The sequence below is a fragment of the Xyrauchen texanus genome, chromosome 5, assembly GCF_025860055.1.
Source record: "Xyrauchen texanus isolate HMW12.3.18 chromosome 5, RBS_HiC_50CHRs, whole genome shotgun sequence".
Classification (NCBI taxonomy): Eukaryota; Metazoa; Chordata; class Actinopteri; order Cypriniformes; family Catostomidae; genus Xyrauchen; species Xyrauchen texanus.
In genome coordinates, this window is record NC_068280.1 from 44,525,482 (window position 1) to 44,540,105 (window position 14,624).

A 14,624-nucleotide genomic window follows, 5' to 3' on the forward strand; every position below is an offset into this window, starting at 1 on the left:
TAAATTCTAATTTATATTTTACAGTACATAATTTTTATTTTGTCATGTTTACATTCTATATTCATTGTTCTAAATGCTAATGTTAACATGGTATATAATGCCATATGCACCATTTATCATCTCTTACTGCATTTGTTTTTATTAATCTTTTAAAAAGAATCCACGTAAATTATCATTTCAAGTAGCATGCAGTAGATCATTTGTAATTTGTCATGCTTACATACCGCATTCATTGTATTAAATGTTAACGTTAATACGCGATATGTGGCCATAAGCACCATTTTCCATCTCTTATTGTATTTTTTTTTTTTTATGTATTTTGTAAAAAGAATGCATGTTAATGATGATTTTAAGTAGTATACAGTAAATAATTTGTAATTTGTAATGTTTACGTCCTGCATTCATGGTGATAAATGTTAACGCTAACAGGCTATATGTGGCCATATGCAATTTTTTCTGTCTGTTATAGTATTTTTTTATGAATTCTGTAAAAAGAATCCAGGTTAATTATGATTTAAAGTAATATATTGTAGATCATTTGTAATTTGTCATGTTTACATTCTGCATTAGTTGTGCTAAATGCTAATGCTAACACGCTATATGTGGCCATACAGTATGCATCGGTTACCATCTCTTATTATATTTTTTGTGGAATTTTGTAAAATGAATCCATGTAAATGATGATTTAAAGTAGTATGCATTAGTTGTAAGTGTGATTGGCTGCAGACGAAGACATGAACAAAGCAGCTAATCAAACAAAAAGTCCTTTTGTAGACTAATCTAAAATCATGTCATGATCTTGTAAAATGTCTACACTAACATTCGTAAAGATGCAGGTAAGTTTACAACAGTCCAGCAACTCTGTATGCCTGTGTGTTCATGTTGACTGAGTAAAGAAATTAACCAAAAATAAATGTTGCCAGCAAAGTAGGTGGAGCACCATGTTACACTGATCAATTAAGATGACTAATGGCAGTAAGATGGTGTTTAACAGACAGCACAAAATTTTCCTCAAAGTTCATGCTGGCAAGCCACTTCGAACCACCACAACAAACTCACAAACTCCTTCATTTTGGCCAGATTTAGGTTAACAGGGACATCACACCTGTTCATCTTTAAATTTTCCTTGAAGTATATTGGCACCTTAACATAGCTTCTTGGACATGGTACCATGGTAAATCCATGGTATTCTTTGTAGTATCCTGGAGTTCCATGTAAATTTAAGTTCATCATGATATTACCTTCACATCACTGTACTATGATATGGCCACAGTACTCTTTTTAAATGGGATTTACAAAAACATTATAATAAATATGATACAAAAGGCTTTTAGTTAGCTAGCTAAACATTAATTATCTAAAAATAGAGCAAACATTCCTGTATCCCACAAAATAAACTCTTTCAAAATTCTTTATTGAAATCATATCATTATGTGCAATATAGTATGATAATTTCATGTTAATTTGACCAAAAAAACTCAACCACTCCAGACTACAATAAAGCAAAATAATCCAGGTGACCATGACAGCCGAAGAGTAGCAGCTCCTTTAGTGTGTATATGTGTGTTGTCCTTCAAAGGGTGCTCTGTCCACTTTAATAGGACAATCTACCCTTCTCTCTCTCTTTCTCTCTTTCCTTGAAAGGCACCACTTTCACTCCATTACTCATTCAAAAAAATTAGGATGTTATATTTGTGAAAACTAGGCTAAAATATCTGGACACATTAAACTTTCCCCATCGCATGTATGTGTTTGTGTGTGTGTGTGTGTGTGTGTGTGTGTGAGTGTGTGTGTATTTTCAGAAACAAGGCAGCTGCACTGTGTGAAATGCTGCCCTCCAAAGGATGACATGCATTTGTTTATATTCAGTCTCAGAGCTGTTTTTGTATATGCTTGCATGCTTGTTAAAGTGGGTGTGCATCTAAATAATAGCGTCTGCCGGAATATGGATACACAGCATGATATAGCCCTGGGTCTTTGATAAATGGCGTTAAACTACATCGAACCAAGTAATTACAACTGTGTCCCATTCCCCTCAGTTTAAACCATGTCACACACACACACATCATTCAGTTGTTCGTCATGCTTTTCTGACCAACTAAAAAGATTCAGCAAGGGACCAATGAGCACAGGAGTATAATTTAAAATGGGTTAGGAATGGGTTATGGAATATCAAGCTTGAATTGAATAAATTAATGTGTGTATGTGAAGGTAAAGACTAAAGCAATATACTCTAGATATATTTTAATTATTACGACCAATATGTCTAGCCATTAAGCCATTAAGTCTTGTTTTCAGAGAAATCAAACAAAATTTTGTGTGGTTTATGTTTAAAATTAGAAAATGTCTTATTGCTTATAGCTAGAAAAATATATTTTCCAATGGGGTAAATATATTACCCCATTGGCAAATATTTTTTTTCTAGTTATAAGCATAAACATTTTCAGTTTTGTTAGATTTCTATGAAAACAAGACAAAATATCTTGTATCATTTTGCTATTCAATTAAACTTGTCTTGAGGTATGTTTATTTACTGGAAAACAAGACAAAATTAGCCAAAAAGAAAATTTGTTTTTGCTGAGTAGAAATAATAATTATAAATTCTTAAAGGGGTAGAGGGCACTATATTTGAATTGAATGCAAATGTGAACGAGATTTGAGAACAATTATGGTAATTATCACAAAACCTGTCGAGAAAATGCCCTGGTCCTATTTTACTCAAAAGAAAAAAAAAAAATAATAATATATATATATATATATATATATATATATATATATATATATATATATATATACAGTGAGGAAAATAAGTATTTGAACACCCTGCTATTTTGCAAGTTCTTCCACTTAGAAATCATGGAGGGGTCTGAAATTGTCATCGTAGGTGCATGTCTACTTTGAGAGACATAATGTAAAAAAAAATCCAGAAATCACAATATATGATTTTTTAACTATTTATTTGTATGATACAGCTGCAAATAAGTATTTGAACACCTGTCAATCAGCTAGAATTCTGACCCTCAAAGACCTGTTAGTCTGCCTTTAAAATGTCCACCTCCACTCCATTTATTATCCTAAATTATATGCACTTGTTTGAGGTCGTTAGCTGCATAAAGACACCTGTCCACCCCATACAATCAGTAAGAATCCAACTACTAACATGGCCAAGACCAAAGAGCTGTCCAAAGACACTATAGACAAAATTGTACACCTCCACAAGGCTGGAAAGGGCTACGGGGAAATTGCCAAGCAGCTTGGTGAAAAAAGGTCCACTGTTGGAGCAATCATTAGAAAATGGAAGAAGCTAAACATGACTGTCAATCTCCCTCGGACTGGGGCTCCATGCAAGATCTCACCTCGTGGGGTCTCTCAATGATCCTAAGAAAGGTGAGAAATCAGCCCGGAACTACACGGGAGGAGCTGGTCAATGACCTGAAAAGAGCTGGGATCACCGTTTCCAAGGTTACTGTTGGTAATACACTAAGACGTCATGGTTTGAAATCATGCATGGCACAGAAGGTTCCCCTGCTTAAACCAGCACATGTCAAGGCCCGTCTTAAGTTTGCCAATGACCATTTGGATGATCCAGAGGAGTCATGGGAGAAAGTCATGTGGTCAGATGAGACCAAAATAGAACTTTTTGGTCATAATTCCACTAACCGTGTTTGGAGGAAGAAGAATGATGAGTACCATCCCAAGAACACCATCCCTACTGTGAAGCATGGGGGTGGTAGCATCATGCTTTGGGGGTGTTTTTCTGCACATGGGACAGGGCGACTGCACTGTATTAAGGAGAGGATGACCGGGGCCATGTATTGCGAGATTTTGGGGAACAACCTCCTTCCCTCAGTTAGAGCATTGAAGATGGGTCGAGGCTGGGTCTTCCAACATGACAATGACCCGAAGCACACAGCCAGGATAACCAAGGAGTGGCTCTGTAAGAAGCATATCAAGGTTCTGGCGTGGCCTAGCCAGTCTCCAGACCTAAACCCAATAGAGAATCTTTGGAGGGAGCTCAAACTCCGTGTTTCTCAGCGACAGCCCAGAAACCTGACTGATCTAGAGAAGATCTGTGTGGAGGAGTGGGCCAAAATCCCTCCTGCAGTGTGTGCAAACCTGGTGAAAAACTACAGGAAACGTTTGACCTCTGTAATTGCAAACAAAGGCTACTGTACCAAATATTAACATTGATTTTCTCAGGTGTTCAAATACTTATTTGCAGCTGTATCATACAAATAAATAGTTAAAAAATCATACATTGTGATTTCTGGATTTTTTTTTTTAGATTATATCTCTCACAGTGGACATGCACCTACGATGACAATTTCAGACCCCTCCATGATTTCTAAGTGGGAGAACTTGCAAAATAGCAGGGTGTTCAAATACTTATTTTCCTCACTGTATATATATATATATATATATATATATATATATATATATTGCATATAGAAAATGAACACCATTTTTAGGGCCGTTAAGATTCTTTTAATGACAGTTATGCACATTTTATGCACATGAGAATGATAATTATTTATACATATTATTTATATTTATATTACTTACACATCATATTAGTACTCTTTTGGTACTGACTTTAATTTTCACTCATTTTAATTTAAAAATAATTGTACAAAAGCAACTCTTTTTACTGTAATACAGTCAAAAAAAATTACTGTTACGGTATTGAGAAAACAATAGGAATAGTAAAATTAAAACGTCCAGACTCATTATGGTATTGAGAATTGGGGGGTATAATGTACTTATGTGTCCTGAAAATAATGTCACAATCACTGTTGGGTAAGTTACTAAAAAAGGTAATCCACCAAATGTCAATCAGATTACTTCATTTTAAAAGTACTTTTAAGTTGCTTTCTAAAACATTTAACAGAAAAGTTTTTCTGCTCAACAAATTTAAAATAATATATTTATTATATTTCTTTATTTTATTATATTACTATATTTCCTCCATGCTTATCATCATATGCAATTAGTACACGCATCACCACATGTTCTCACTTACCAGAGGTGTAAAATGTACTCAGAAATTATACTTAAGTTGGATGGATATTGAGTGAAAATTTGACTCTGACTTTTTTTAATACTTAAGTTCTGTTGTTTAAATTTAATATGAATCCTTTTTACTTTTAATTAAAGTCCAAGTATCTAGCCAAAAACATAATTGAAATTAAAAATATTCACATAAAATTTTATTTAAGTATTAAAAAAGTATTAAAATTCCAAGCTAGAATTATATCAAGAGAGGAGATTGTGTGAGATAGGATGTTGTTTAATTATATTATAATGTTGTTATTATAACTCCTTATAACAACATGGCGCCATGGATGGCTTCTTCGGTGTGGAGCTCTCTAGTGTTTTTGTTACTTTTGTCATGTTTTTTTTGTCACTCTTTCCTGATCAGTTTCACCAGGGATGAGTTTTATTATTCGGACGTTTAATTCAAAATCTTAGTTGGAGGCGCAGAGGTGTTCCAAGGGAAGATGCAAGGGAAGCATGTCGGCGCGCTTGTGAAGCATCATCAATGCGGTTTTAGGACTCCGCTGTCGAGTATTCACCTGGTGAATGTCCACTCCCTCGCCAACAAAAAATACAAACTGCTTTTGCTCACTCAAATAAACAAGGACTTTTCTAACTCCGCTACTCTGTGTTTCACGTAAAGCTGGTTAATTAAGCCATCCCGGACAGCGCACCACACCTGCTGGGCTTCTGGCTATTCAGAGCGAATCATCGGGGAAAACCAGAGGTGATGTACATGCAAAAGAACAAAAGTTGGTGTACAGATGTTACAGCATTGAAGAAGATGTGCTGTCCTCATTTAGAGGAGACCTTCATCAACTGTAAGCCTTTCTACTCAACGCATAATTTTTCCTTGTTTATTCTGGTGATTGTGTACATCCCGCAACAAGCATGTGTGTACGCAGCGTTGCAACAACTGGCAGATCACATCACAGACATGGAGCAACAACACCCGGACACTCTTATCATTATTCTGGGAGATTTTAATAAAGCTAACCTCACCCGTGAACTGTCAAAATACAAACAACATATCACATGCCCCACCAGAGAAAGAAATATACTGGACCACTGCTACACCACTGTAATGGATGCAAATTGCTCTGTGCAGCTTTAGGACTCTCTGATCACTATCTGGTTCATCTTCTCCCAACTTACAAGCAGATACTAAAATCAGCTAAACCTATAGTAAACTCTGATGACTGTAATAAAGAGATGGACTAATGAAGCAGAGCTGGAACTACTAGCCTGCTTTGACTTCACTGATTAGAGTGCTTTTGAAGCTGCAGCCACAGACCTGCCATGCTCACAGATACTGTGATATCATATATCAGTTTCTGTGAGGATATGTCCATCCCTACTAGGACATTTTTATCATTCAATAACTATAAACCATGGTTTACAGGAAAACTCAGACAGCTTCATCATGCCAAAGAGGTGGGGATACAATCTTGTACAACCAGGCCAGAAACATACTGACTAAGGAAATCAGAGTGGCTACTCGGAAAAGCTGAAAAAAAATGTTTTCAGCCAATGATCCTGCGTCCTGTGTGGAAAGGCATAAAAACCATTACCAAGTATAAGACACCTCTCCCTTGCTCTGTAGAGAATCAACAAATGGCTGATGAACTGAATGTGTTTTAATGCAGGTTTAAAAGCCCAGTCTCACACCCCTCCCCTCCCCTGTTCTGATATTCACTACACACACACACACACACACACACACACACACGCACCAACACCTCCTGAAACTCCAATTCATCCCCCTTCCTGCTACTCAATCTGCACATATGGTATGTGAGGAGGATGTGCGCCAGGTCTTCCAGAAACAAAAGACTAGGAAATCTTCAAGCCCAGACAGTGTCTCACCTGCCAGTCTGAATGTCTGTGCTGACCAACTGCCCCCCTCTTCACGCATATCTTCAATAGATCACCTGAGCAGTGTGAAGTTCCCTGCTGCTACAAATGTTCCACCATTATTACAGTCCCCCCAAAAAACTAAATCGCAGGACTTAATGACAACAGACCTGGTGCCCTCACCTCTGTGGTCATGAAGTCATTTGAGAGACTGGTTTTGGCCTACTTGAAGGACATCACTGGACCCATTCAAGTCCCCCTTCAGTTTGCTTACAGAGCAAACAGGTCTGTGGATGCTGTCAACATGGGTCTTCATTACATCCTGCAACACCTCGACAGACCTGGGGCTTATGCAAGGATCCTATTTGTAGTCTTCAGCTCAGCCTTCAATACCATCATGCCTGATCTTCTCCCAACCGTACTGACCCAGCTCACTGTGCCAACCATAATCTGTCATCTTTCTGACAGGTAGGCAGCAGCAGCTATTGAAACTGGGGAAAATCACATCCGGGACTCTCACTATTAGCACTGGTGCTCCTCAGGGATGCATTCTCTATCCACTGCTCTTCTCCCTGTACACCAATGAATGTAATGCAAAGGACACCGCTGTCAAACTCCTGAAGATTGCAGATGACTCCACAGTCATTGGCCTCAACCGCAATGGTGATGAGTCTGCATACAGATGTGAGGTTGAACAGCTGGCTGTCTGGTGCGATTACAACAACCTTGAGCTGAACACGCTCAAAACAGTGGAGATGATAGTGGACTTCAAAAAAACTCTGGACCCCACACGCCCTGCCCTCTCCCTTTTTGAACTGTTGCCCTCTAGCCGGTGCTACAGAGCACTCAGCGCCAGGACAACCAGGCATAATAACAGTTTTTACCCTCAGGCCATTTACCACTTGAACAATTAAACTGCTTTCAGGACTCCCATAGTGCAATAATGAACAAATATGTCATGTACATCTTGTACATACCTCTACCTTGCACATATATTACCACTTGCATGTGTACACATGCCATTCTATGTTGTATGTCCTATTTTTTGCATGTCTATTTATAGTCTTACCGTTTTATATTATGTCTCAATGTAATTTTATGTGTGCACTTGCTTATTTCTCCTATCACCAAAAAATAAATTCCTTGTGTATGTGAACACACTTGGCATTAAAGCTCATTCTGATTCTGATTGGTTTAAATCACCTTTTTACTGTCTCTGAAGATATTTCTCCCCCAGTGGCATTCACAACCTGATCATAGAATCATGTTACAATAACTACATTTTTTCTATTTTTATGTGGCCTGTTGTACGAAACACCACAGTTTCCTGGTAGAATGAACACTAAAGGCACTAAAACAATGACTTTTATCCCCTTTCACTAGAATCAGGAGTAAAACGGCACATTATCAGTTCATTAACACTTACTTTTCAATCTGTTCATTACACAGTGCTGCCTTATGACATATTATCACTCCTACTATAGCACATGACTAATTTTAGCATTTGTATTGAACAACCAACTACATTTACAAGCTTGTTTAAGTGGGATCAGTTTGTGCAGTAGCTCAACTTATAGCGTGTGCGAGTCTACTTGTGAGCCGGAAGTGTCATAGAAGCACCACAAAATGATATGGTTGTGTATATAATTGCTTTTATGACACTATCGAATAGATTTAAGGTTTAGGGTAGGGAGTTTTGTTTTATTAAAATCTCGATAGAACATTAACCTTAAAAACTCCATTTTAGCGCCACACAGAGGACATTTTACTTTTGAACTGCCCTGAGATGTGTAATGAGCCTACCTAAGGTTTGCTACCAAACCTTGCTGTTGAGCAGATGGATGAATTCAATAAAATTCATAATTGATATATTCCACAATTTTTTGTTATCATTATTAGTATCATTATCATTGCTGGTTTTATAGTTTAATTATAATTAACTGTTGCCTAATAATTCCACTGAGCAATTGAGCAGCATATGCAAAGCTCAAATCAGATACAAAATTCCACCTCTGCAGATGGTTGGAAATCCACACATCCACCATTCGACACTCCATTAAAAATGACTGAATTCTGGTCTGTCATCATGTAATTTGTCGAATGCTGTGATACAGCAGATTCAGTCCAGTAAGATGAACGAAAATGATCTGCAAAATGTAGTTCTTTTCAAGAGTAAAAATTACTATTTTTTTCTTTGGAAATGTAATTAAGTAAAAGTACACATATTCTGCTTAAATTGCATTTGAGTAAAGTACAAATCCCCCAAAATAATTCTTATGTATAATACTTAAGTATTTTTACTCAATTACTTTTCACCCCTATCCCATACAATGAATCGTAAGGACAACATTCAGTTCTCATAGAAACAGAAACAGATATACATATTAACATAATTCTTGCTTAAAAAGTATTTTATGTAAATCATTGTATTTAACAAAAACTGTAACCCAAGTAATGCAATTTAACTTAATTGAATGTCAGTAACTGCAATCTAATTTCAAGAATTTTAATGATAATGCACTACACTTCTTTTCATACTAAAAGGTAATCATATTACAGTAACTAATTACATTGTAATCCGATTACACCCAACACTGTTCACAAAAAATCTAAATTGTCCTAAATGTAGGCTTCAATTTCTTTATGCAAAATACAATTTCATATAAATTTTTCTATTGATTTGGGGGTTAAATATGATCAGAGCATTTTATTGACAGTTTTATGAGATTCACCCTAAAAGTGAGGGCAAGAAACATACATGTAGGTCAGTTCCTAAATTATTGTTTGACTTAACATGACAGAATATAGTTCACAATATTTCTTGACTAATTGTTTGTTAATTTTAAGGTACTTTTTTGTTCTTTTTAGAGCTTGACAATACAAATCACCATACATTTAAGGTGGAAGGAAAAGAGCAACTTTGGCACTCACTTTGCAAAACTTCTCCTTTTAGGTTGCGTGGAGGACAGAAAGTCATACGGTTTGTAACGAAATGAGAGTAAACAATTGTAGAATGTTTGTGTTTGAGTAAATTATTCCTTTATCAACATGATCTTGTCATTTGTTCATAAACTCAGGGGGGGGTTAAAGAACTTTGATGGTTTGCTGGCACACACACACACACACACACACACACATATATATATTACTCACCTCTCTGGCACCACCATCAACTTCAGCTACATTTGCATCTCATTAATTATTCATAAGTATGCAAACACAATTCTTACTCTAATTCATTTGCTTTATGCCATCTGGCCATTAAACAACTTCTAAACAGTTCCTTTAGGGAGCCACTCACACACACACACACACACACACACACACACACACACACTCAGGCAGACAGACAGGTATCTTCCTACATCGAACAACACATTTACATACATGAACACAGCCACACACAGACTTGCTGATCAAGCTGAATAGAGGACCACCATGGTCAAGGTGTCTTTTCCATAATTCCCACCATCTCTCTCTCTCTCTCTCTCTCTCTCTCTGTCTCTCGCTCTCTCTCTTCTCTGTCTTGTTATTTTTCCTTTATTTTCTATCCTTCTGTTTTCAAAAATATTCATGGAGAGTTTGAATCTCTTAAGCCAAGCGCAAATAACACGACTGTCGGTGCCCTGTGCAAACTAAATGGCTCACAGTCTTTTGTTTTTGTTCATGGTGTTGTGTACACTACACGACTGGGTCTATCAACTGCACAACAATTTGTCCCAAACTGAAGCCCTGTTTACACCAGGTATTTAAAGAATAGTTCACACAAGAAAAAAAAAATCTCAATTACTCACCCTCATGCCATCCCAGATATGTATGAAAGTTTTTCTTCTCCTGAACACAAACTAAGATTATTAGATTAAAACTATTTTAGCTCTGTAGTTCCCATGTCTGTCACTCACTTCGAAGTTGTGTTGAGTGAAACGACACTAGGGGACTTTCTTGAAGGCCTCGGTTACCTCTGAACTTGAGAAAAGGCCAATGAGAATTTGGCAGACAGAATTTGCATGTCCCTCCCCCGGACATACGGGTATAAAGTGAGGGAATCATGCCTCTGTTAATTCAGAGTTCTTCTTCGTGGGCGAGCGGTTGTTCGATCAGCGAGCTGAGATCACTTACTGTTCCACTCACCTCTGCAGAGCTTATGCTGTTGGATATACAGCGCATATCAGCGGCTCTCTCCTTCTCTGCACGGCAGTGCAGCTTTGCCCCTGGGCACTTCGTCAGCACTGCTAAAATAGAGAATTTGTTCTAAAACAGTTTATTTCTCTAAAAGATACGCAGCTGCCGTTGAATGCAGGACACGTCTTTATAAAGATGCCCTTCTGCCCCTATGTAGTTCCTTATCATGGCAACTTTGCGGTCGCTGCTTTCCTTCTTAAAGAGGAACGCCACTCCAGCCGCCCCCCGCATCGCTCCTTCTTCTCACGGGATTGAGGATGACCCGGCTGGCGATGGAGGCGATTTGGGGATTGCAGCGGCCTTGGTTTCACCGAGTACATCCCCACGAACCACCCGCCCCCCGGCATGCTCGTTGAGAGTGGCTCACCTCACGGCCAGTCTGTTTACTCCCTCAAGCCCTCCGAGCTGGATGATGTGTTCGCCGCTGCATCAGAGAGTGTTCCGGCGTCTGACGTGGAAGACTCGACTGGACTGCTGCCTTTGGGTCAGCACGCCCAGTCTGAGGCTGACCCCCAGTTGGCCGACATGCCTGCCCATGCCGCCATCAGTGTGGGGTTGGACTGGAACCCTCTGTCCTCCCCACAGCCTTCACGGCTAGACGATTGTTCCCGGTTCCTTTCTTCCCGGAGGTGCACGATGAGCTGACAAGGTCATGGAGGGCACCTTTCACTGCCCGCAACCGACCTCCTCGCTCATCCATTCTCACTACCCTCAATGGTGGGGTGGCCCACAGGTACTCGGAGGTCCCCCAGGTGGACAGAGCGGTTGCGATCCACCTGTAGCGGTTGCGATCCACCTGTATCCACCCGAGAATGCCACCACCTGGTGGGATCGACCGTGCCCCCCTCCAAGGTCTGTAGGATGACATCGTCTTTGACTGCCAAAGCCTACAGCGCCACTGGACAGGCCGCCTCCGTCCTGCATGCCATAGCCCTCCTGCAAGTTCACCAGGCCAAGGCACTCAAAAATCTGGTGACTGACCTCACCCTCCGGGCCATGAAGGTCAAAGCGCGGACACTCGGACAGGTGATGGCCACCATTTGTGGTCCAGGAGCGTTATCTATGGCTGAACCTTGTCGAGATGTGGGAAGTAGACAAGGCTCGCTTTCTCAACGCCCCCGTCTCCCAGTTTGGTCTTCTCGGTGACACCACTGATGCCCAGTAGTGGCGGTGAAGTGACAGACGGAGGCCATTTCCCAAATCATTCCTGCAGTCCTGCCAGGTGTGCAGAGCAAGGTAAAGCCTCGGGACGCACTTCTGCCTCCCAACGCCACACTACCTGCTCCACCCCATTGGTGAAGCCTCGCCAGGTACATCAAAAACGATTGTCCCCTTAGTGCCCCTCGCACGGAGCTTAGACGTGTGGCTCTCATTTGGGACCCATCGCGCTGGCTGGCCAGGACCATCCGACTCGGCTACATTATTCAGTTCGCCAGGCCCACGGCCACTTTCGCTGGTGTCCGCTTTACCTCGGTATACGGCGAAGAGGCCAACACCCTGCGTGACATGATGGAGCCTGTCCCTCCAGCAGAGATGAAGAAAGGTTTCTATAGACCTTACTTCATCATACCCAAGAAAGGCGGCGGCTTATGACCAATCTTGGACTTGCATGTTTTCAACCGGGCCTTGCACAAACTCCCATTCAAAATGCTCATGCAAAGACACATTCTAACTTGCGTCCGGCATCAAGATTGGTTTGCAGCGATATACCTGAAGGGCACGTACTTCTACATCTCTATCATGCCTCGACACCGACCCTTCCTACAGTTCGCGTTCGACGGCTAGGTGTATCAGTACAAGGTCCTCCCTTTCGGCATATCTCCCCTTTGCTGTGCAAGTAAAGTATATTTTTCCCCAAAAGTTACTCAAGTAAATGTAATGGAGTAAATGTAGCGTGTCACTGCCCATTTTGACAAGAACCACACATTTTCTTTAAACAAAGTAAAATATATTTAAAATGACACACTGCAGACTTAAGAAACGCTTGAGAGTGAGTGGGTGTTACACCACTTATTTACAACCTCTTAGGGTAGGTTTGTCTTTAAAGGTTTGTAAGTTATTGTATAAAATCAATTCCCCAATGGAAAAAATTATGGGATTCTTACTTTCGGTACCAGAATGATGCGCTCTATAAAAAAGGTTGGCTCAAAAAATTGCACATCAAGAGAGGTCTTTTACACCGTAATGTGTAAAATTCAAAGCTAGTTATGCACACTGACAAATTCTTCACACACACACAGATTTTGGCTGTTAATTAGGTCATAAAGGAATGAGATATGTAATTAAGCAGCACCATCCTGTTACCTTTAGCCAGTTCTGTGCCTGTCAATAAGATCACTGCCTTCAGTACAGAGACAACAGATGGAGAACAGGTGCATGTTTGTGTGTGTTCACCTGTGGAAACAAGAAAAAATTGCATTTGTGTGTGTGTGTGTGTGTGTGTGTGTGTGTGTGTGAGTGAGTGAGGAGAGAGAGAGAGAGAGAGAGAGAGAGAGAGAGAGAGAGAGAGAGAGAGAAAATTGGTCAAGTGGTAAATGGACAGGTGTTCATGTAGACAGAGAGCATGTCAGATGCTGTGTCTAAACCCCAGGCTTTTTTATTTATTTTTTTATCAAAATTGACTGTTTTATGTCTGGCAGCTTTTTAAAAACATGTTAAAGCTCATAGACCCCAGCCACGGGCCTGATGTCACTTTGCTTACATTCATTTACATTTACTATTCAGTCTACTGTCCAAAATTGTTAATAATGTTAACAAATTAAACAACTGTATATTTGTCCACATTATTAAACTTTTTGAACAGTAGACTACATAGTAAATGTGAATGAATGTAAGCAAAGTGATGTCAGGCCCAAAAACAATTAATTAATTAAAACTGTAAATACAAAATAAACTTTTTAGTTAAAGAGGTCATCAAGTGGTATTTTTTTTAATGTTATTGTCTTCCCTGAGGTCCAATGATAATGTTATAAAAGTTTTTTGCACCACAACCATCACAATTTAGTAATATATGATAATTTTCCACCCTGGTTTTGGCCCTCTGTCTGAAACGCTCGGTTTTGGCCTGAGCACCTCCTTAAATCTTCAATGTAAACGTTAATCGTAAATCTTCAAATTATACGTTATACTGTTATAATTGGCTAACATCATGTAGCCCAATCGAAAAGAATGTACAAGCCCCTCAACTTTATAAAACAAAATGGCAAGGTTTACACTTAACGCACATCCAACAGTCATGACATTTGTAATATTCATGAATGAAATGGTTAACTTAAGTTTTTGAAGTGTTTTTAAAGGGTTAGTTCACCCAAAATGAAAATTATCTCATCGTTTACTCACACTCATGCCATACAAAATATGTATGACATTCTGTATTCTGCTGAACACAAACAAAGATTTTTGGAAGAATATTTAAGTCCTGTAAGTCCATACAATGCAAGTGAATGGTGACCAAAATATTGAAGCTATAAAAATCACATAAAGTCAGCATAAACATAAGACTCAAGACTAAAGTGATCCAATCAATTGTGGGTGAGAACAGACCAAAATGTAAC